Source organism: Sciurus vulgaris (assembly GCF_902686455.1).
Source record: "Sciurus vulgaris genome assembly, chromosome: 1".
Taxonomy (NCBI): domain Eukaryota; kingdom Metazoa; phylum Chordata; class Mammalia; order Rodentia; family Sciuridae; genus Sciurus; species Sciurus vulgaris.
The window spans coordinates 76,868,520-76,875,864 of record NC_136461.1 but is presented as its reverse complement, the minus strand read 5'-3'; the positions used below and the strand labels follow the sequence as shown (position 1 = coordinate 76,875,864).

The window sequence follows — 7,345 nt, the reverse complement described above, 5'->3', positions numbered from 1 at the left end:
TTTATTGTAAACAAATGGGATACATGTTGTTTCTCTGTTTATACATGGACATACCATTTGTGTTCTTTATAAGCACACTTGGAACCTTCACATAAAGTTTACATGTGTGAACCATAAAGCAGGATTTTGTCAGATTCTCTAGATGTAGAGCCTCAGGAACAGGTTCTTGTCTAAGTGATTTGTTGAGTACAGTGAGGCTGAAGGAGGCAGGAGAGAGCAGGAAAATAAAACAAAGAAAAGATTGTGTCTCTGGTGAACCTACCTTAGGGATGACTGCTTAGGAATCTCTGTGACCCAAACATTGCCTGAAATGGCTCCTTCTCAAGTCAAAGGGGCTGGACCTCTGTACCCTACATCAGTCCGTCATCATCTGTAGGGCCATCCAGTAGGGAGAGGCTATGTAAGGTCCTGGCAGAATAGCTCCCATTTAGTCAAGGGAATTTCTCTGGGGAAAAAGACAGCTCTGAAACCTCACCAATGAAAACTCCCAGTGGGAAAGTTATGGGTTCATTGGCTTGGAAAAGGGGATTTGGGTGACATTCTACTAATAGAGAGCAGCAGGAAAAATATCAGCTACTGTACAGCTGCATTGTGCCAAGTCCATGCAGGCGACATGGCAGTAACACCACTGGGGTTCCTGTATCCTGGCAGCCAGTGATCTAGACCCAGAAACTCATCTTAACATCTTAGATTTCAGACCTGTCCTGATAAAATCAACTGCTGGCTGGATTTCCCCAGGAAGCTGATCATGAGATGCATATTTGCATTTAAGATTTTTATTAGTGAGCATTTCACCCATGCAAGGGTGTAGAAGAAGATGGGAATGTGAAGAAGAGGAATTAGTTGTGATTCAGACTCAGTGATGGCTTCACCAACACCATTGGAAGGTTCTGGAAAGCTGAGGTTCTTCTGGCAGTCAGAAAACTTGGACAGAGAAGAGATCAATCACCCTGTAGTCTGCAACATTCTTCGGAAAGAGGCTGAAAGTAGAGGTTTTTTGGTTTGTTGTTTGTTTGTTTAGAAGACAGTATGTATCAGGACCATAGAATATAAAATGGATAGAGAAAAGAGGAATATGGGAGTGGTGAAAATATGGTAAACAAAGTGGAAATAGACTTCTATGAGATTCAAGGGGCATTTTCTTAGAAAGAGAAAAGGGATTTAGATGTGGAGAGTTTGATAATTAGAGGCAAGGTTCACAAATTATACATATATATAAATGTATATGGGTACTATATATATATACATATATATATATAAATATTTTTAGTTGTTGATGGTCCTTTATTTTTTTCATTGATTTATATGTGGTGCTGAATTGATCCCAGTGCCTCACACATGCTAAGAAAGCACTCTGCCACTGAGCCACAATCTCAGGCCCTATATTTTTATTTTTAATTTTAAAATGGTGACATGTGTATTAGTCATGGAGTTCTAGAGGAAATGAAGCATTAGGATGTGCATATTTGTAGAAAGAGCCTTGCTATATGAAATTGACCCATGCAATTATTGAGACTGGCAAGATCAAAGTCACCAGGGTGAGCCACCGTGCTGGAGACCCAGGAGAGCCATTGTTCCACTTCTAGTTGAAGGCAGTCCATGATGGAACTAGAAGTAGCCAACATTGCAGATGAAGTACAAAGGTAGGTTGGTAAAGAATTCTCTATATCGTGAAGAAACCTGTATTCCCATTTTGTTTAAGATTTTACCCAACATGTTTGGGAATACTCACATTCACACATTGAGAATAGTTTGACTTGCTCATAGTTTCCTCGTATACATGTTAATCTCCTACAGAATACCCTCACTGAAACAATCAGGAAAATGTTTGACCAAACATGTGGGTGACTGGGGCCCTGCTAAAAGAACACATCAAATTAACCAACAATGTGCATATAGGGAGTATCACTTTGGAGGAGGAAAGTGTTTTGGAAGGGAAGGAATTGGGAGGTCAGCATATTGGTGTGGTCATACTGAAGTCACTGTAAATGACAAGAAGTGTTGGTGAAAGAAACATAAGGAGAAGTACTGAAGACAATCAGTTATGGGGAGAGGAAAGAATGGGTTTTGCAGAGGTTGTCAATGAGAAAAGGAAATAAATGTCAAAGCTGACATAGATGTTTTAAAAAGCAAAGAGGAGGCGCGGGCACGGCGGCGCGCACGTGCTCCGTGGGGCGGGGCGGCGGCTGCTGCGGAGCGGGCCGTGGCAGTGGGCGGCGGCCTGCGCAGCGCTGCGCTGGGCCGGCGGGCGCTGACTGAAAGGAGCCCAGATGCGAGCGCCGGAGCGAGGCGGTTGCGGCGGCCTGGGCTGCTGACCGCGCACTGGGACCGGGAGCCCGCGGTGGCGGAGCTCCGGGCAGCTCCATAGTATTTTCCAACTAGCAAAATTATTTCACCTAAACTTAGGAAGAATTCACTGTTCTCTCCTTGAGTCCCAGTGTATCTTCTAATCTGAAGAAGTCTTACATGAAAACTTCACTTTTAAAAAATATGTAATGCTATTTTCCTAAAAGAATGAAATGGGGACTATCATTTTGAGAGAAGGATCCATGTGCTGCCAAGAAAAAGCGTATTGCTCGTTGATGGATGAAATAGTTTATTTAGTTTTTGTTTAGAAGATCTGTCCAGTAGTGAGAGAGGGCCCCATGGTTATGAATGTGCTTCAGCTTCATAATGCCTCCTGCTATGGCAGACGTCCTTGACATCTGGGCAGTGGACTCACAGATAGCATCTGATGGCTCCGTACCTGTGGATCTTCTTTTGCCCACTGGGATTTATATCCGGTTGGAGGTACCACGGGAAGCCACTATTTCTTATATTAAGCAGATGTTATGGAAGCAAGTTCACAATTACCCAATGTTTAACCTCCTTATGGAAATTGATTCCTATATGTTTGCATGTGTGAATCAAACTGCTGTATATGAGGAGCTTGAAGATGAAACACGAAGACTTTGCGATGTCAGACCTTTTCTTCCTGTTCTCAAATTAGTGACAAGAAGTTGTGATCCAGCAGAAAAGTTGGATTCACAAATTGGAGTCCTTATTGGAAAAGGTCTGCATGAATTTGATGCCTTAAAGGATCCTGAAGTGAATAAATTTAGAAGAAAAAATGCGCAAATTCAGTGAAGAAAAGATTCAGTCACTTGTGGGATTATCATGGATTGACTGGCTAAAGCAAACGTATCCACTGGAGCATGAGCCATCTACCCTTGAAAACTTGGAAGATAAGCTTTATGGAGGAAAGCTCATTGTAGCTGTTCATTTTGAAAATTGTCAGGATGTGTTTAGCTTTCAAATATTTCCTGATATGAATCCTATCAAATAAATGAATTGGCAATCCAAAAACGTTTGAGAAGGAAGATGGATCTAGCCCCTATGACTATGTGTTGCAAGTCAGTGGGAGAGTAGAAGATGTATTTGGTGATCACCACTAATTCAGTTCCAGTATATCCGGAACTGTGTAATGAACAGAACCTTACCCCATTTTATACTTGTATAATTCAGTAAGATAAAGAAAATGTATGAACAGGAAATGATTGCCATAAAGGCTGCCATAAATCGCAATTCATCTAACCTTCCTCTTCCCTTACCACCAAAGAAAACACGAGTTATTTCTCATGTGTGGGACAATAACAACCCTTTTCAAATCATCTTGGTTAAGGGAAATAAACTTAACACAGAAGAAACTGTAAAAGTTCATGTCAGGGCTGGTCTTTTTCATGGTACCGAGCTCCTGTGTAAAACCATTGTAAACTCAGAGGTATCAGGGAAAAATGATCACATTTGGAATGAATCACTGGAATTTGATATTAATATTTGTGACTTGCCAAGAATGGCTCGATTATGTTTTGCAGTTTATGCAGTTTTGGATAAAGTAAAAATGAAGAAATCAACAAAAACTATAAATCCCTCTAAATATCAGACCATCAGGAAAGCTGGGAAAGGGCATTATCCTGGAGCGTGGGTAAATACCATGTTTTTTTACTTTAAAGGACAATTGAGGTCTGGGGACATAATATTGCACAGCTGGTCTTCATTTCTTGATGAACTTGAAGAAATGTTGAATCCTATGGGAACTGTTCAGACAAATCCATATACTGAAAATGCAACAGCTTTGCATATTAAATTTCCAGAGAATAAAAAACAACCTTATTATTACCCTCCCTTTGATAAGATTATTGAAAAGGCAGCTGAGATTGCAAGCAGTGATAGTGCTAATGTATTGAGTCGAGGTGGAAAACAGTTTATTGCTGTACTGAAAGAAATCTTGGACAGGGATCCCTTGTCTCAGTTGTGTGAGAATGAAATGGATCATATTTGGACTTTGCAACAAAATTGCAGAGAGAATTTCCCACAGTCACTGCCAAAATTACTCCTATTGATTAAGTGAAATAAACTTGAAGATGTTGCTCAGCTTCAGGCACTACTTCAGATTTGGCCAAAACTTTCTCCTCGAGAGGCTCTGGAGCTTCTGGATTTCAACTATCCAGATCAGTACGTGTGGGAATATGCTGTGGGCTGCCTGCGACAGATGAGTGATGAGGAATTCGCTCAATATCTTTTACAACTGGTGCAAGTTTTAAAATCTGAGCCTTTTCTTCATTGTGCCCTCTCTAGATTCCTATTAAAAAGGGCACTTGCTAATCCAAGGATAGGGTAGTTTCTGTTTTGGCATCTTAGGTCAGAGGTGCACATTCCTGCTGTCTCGGTACAGTTTGGTGTGATCCTTGAAGCGTATTGTCGAGGAAGTGTAGGCCACATGAAAGTGCTTTCCAAGCAGGTTGAAGCACTCAGTAAGTTAAAAACTTTAAATAGTTTAATCAAACTGAATGCAATGAAGCTAAACAGAGCTAAAGGGAAGGAGGCTATGCACACTTGTTTAAAACAGAATGCTTACCGGGAAGCCCTCTCTGACCTGCAGTCACCTCTGAATCCATGTGTCATCCTCTCAGAACCCTTTGTTGAAAAGTGCAAATACATGGATTCCAAAATGAAGCCTTTGTGGCTGGTGTACAACAACAAGGTATTTGGTGAGGATTCAGTTGGAGTGATTTTTTAAAATGGTGATGATTTGCGACAGGATATGTTAACACTCCAAATGCTGTGCTTGATGGATTTACTCTGGAAAGAAGCTGGTCTGGATCTTCGCATGCTGCCTTATGGCTGTTTAGCAACAGGAGATCACTCTGGCCTCATTGAAGTTGTGAGCACCTCTGAAACAATGGCTGACATTCAGCTGAATAGTAGCAATGTGGCTGCTGCAGCAGCTTTCAACAAAGATGCCCTTCTGAACTGGCTGAAGGAATATAATTCTGGGGATAACCTGGACCGAGCAATTGAGGAGTTTACCCTGTCTTGTGCTGGCTACTGTGTAGCTTCTTATGTCCTTGGGATTGGTGACAGACATAGTGACAACATCATGGTCAAAAAAACTGGCCAGCTCTTCCATATTGACTTTGGACATATTCTTGGAAATTTTAAATCTAAATTTGTCATTAAAAGGGAGAGAGTGCCTTTCATTCATGATTTCATTCATGTCATTCAACAAGGAAAAACAGGAAACTCAGAAAAGTTCGGCAGGTTCCGCCAGTGTTGTGAAGATGCGTATCTGATTTTAGGACGACACGGGAACCTCTTCATCACCCTCTTTGCACTGATGTTGACTGCAGGGCTTCCCGAGCTTACTTCCGTTAAGTACCTGAAGGACTCTCTTGCCTTAGGGAAAAGTGAAGAAGAAGCACTCAAACAATTTCAGCAAAAATTTGATGAGGCGCTCAGGGAAAGCTGGACTACTAAAGTGAATTGGATGGCCCACACAGTTCGGAAGGACTACAGATCTTAACGATCAGCCTCTGCTCCTGATGTATTTGTTTTCATTTTCGTTTTGCACTTGCACTAAACTGAACACGACCCTGCCAGAGATGTTATAAAGGGAATGAAATTTTGGAACTCAGTTAAATTAAGAACATGTCATCCCACAAAACCTAATCTGAAAAAATTCCTGATGACCACCCTCTGCTTTCTGAATGCTTCCAAGACTCATCATGAATATGAGTCAACATTATGGATAATCATTTCCTGCTGACTTTGCACACCAAGGAATGCTACTAGGGATTGTTTGATTTTTTTTTTTTTAAGTGTTTGGTACTTTACCAGAAAGGTGTAAATACTTCTTTTCCAGTGCTGTGATCCAGTGTTACCAGTCAGGCAACAACTCTCCACATCTAGGGACTGGGAACTATTCTTACTTTCCAAATAAGGCTTCAGAGAGAGGTGTCTTCCTTCCCTTTTTTAATTGTGCAAACTATAAAATTAACTTGAATTTATGATTATTTTTCATTAAAAATAAAATAAAAAGCAAGGAGGAAAAATAGATGGGGATCAAGAAAGCAGAAAAAAGAGAGACCAACATCATGTTTAGTTCTAAAATCATGAAGGGTCTCAGAATGTACAGTATCTAATTCAGAAGATGGTAAGGGAAGCAGAGTCATCAAGGGTCAGCAACTTTCTATTCTAGCCTGAATATGGAGGGATGCTCTGAGAGAAGACCTTGGGATATAGGGCAGTTTGTTGATGACAGTCCCTGTTTGCCCAAGGACACAGAAAAGGCATTTGTAAAGATGGAGAAGTGTGGAAGGTCAGCACAGGTGCAGGCGATGTGATGAGCTGAAGAGGAGTGAAATCTGTGGAAAAACCGAGACTTGGATTCTGTGGTGACAGAGTTGAGCACAAATGTGAGATGAGCTGGGAGTGGGCCTGGAACTGTCAGAGTATGCCAGTATTCAGACTCAGGGTGACGAACCTCTTCTCTGTGTAGTGCTTCTGTGAGAGCTGGAACCCATGGTGAGGAAAGGCCCTGGGCAGCTTGTCTCTTCTGCTGTGGGGCACATTCTAGGGGAGCAAGCAATGACAGTTCCAGTAGCCTTCTCTGTCCTTCTCCCTCAGGAGAAGAAGGAAGTTCTTTCATGTAGTCATGGAAGTCTCTCTTTCTCCACACTTCTTGGGCATCAAAATTCTGAAGAGGCATGAACTAATTCACGTAAGGATCTCAAATTGTTTGGGGGCAATAGAATACCATGTTACACCTGCTTTTGTTAAGACTTGTTTTTGGGGAATTTAGCCCTGCTAAAGTTCACTCAGATATAGATAAAAATAGATAACCTGATGAAGTAGAGTGGAAAGGATGAAATAATATGAGTCTATAATATTGACAAAGTAGAAGAGCCTAAGACTCAAGTCGATGCTGATTAAAACCTGTTAATGTAGCTGAGGGTGGTGGCAAGATGTCATATTTTGGGAAAAATGATTGGACTTATTTCTGAATCCAAAAGGAAGTGAACATTAG

General features: G+C 41.3%; 1 pseudogene across 1 annotated transcript; it reads left to right on the top strand.

Moving 5' to 3' along the window:
• Nucleotides 1–2,642: 2,642 nt before the first annotated feature.
• Nucleotides 2,643–6,140, top strand: LOC306668036 (phosphatidylinositol 4,5-bisphosphate 3-kinase catalytic subunit beta isoform-like; annotated as a pseudogene). Its single transcript has one exon. The product of its transcript is annotated as a phosphatidylinositol 4,5-bisphosphate 3-kinase catalytic subunit beta isoform-like (transcript).
• The last annotated feature ends 1,205 nt before the right edge of the window (nucleotides 6,141–7,345 follow it).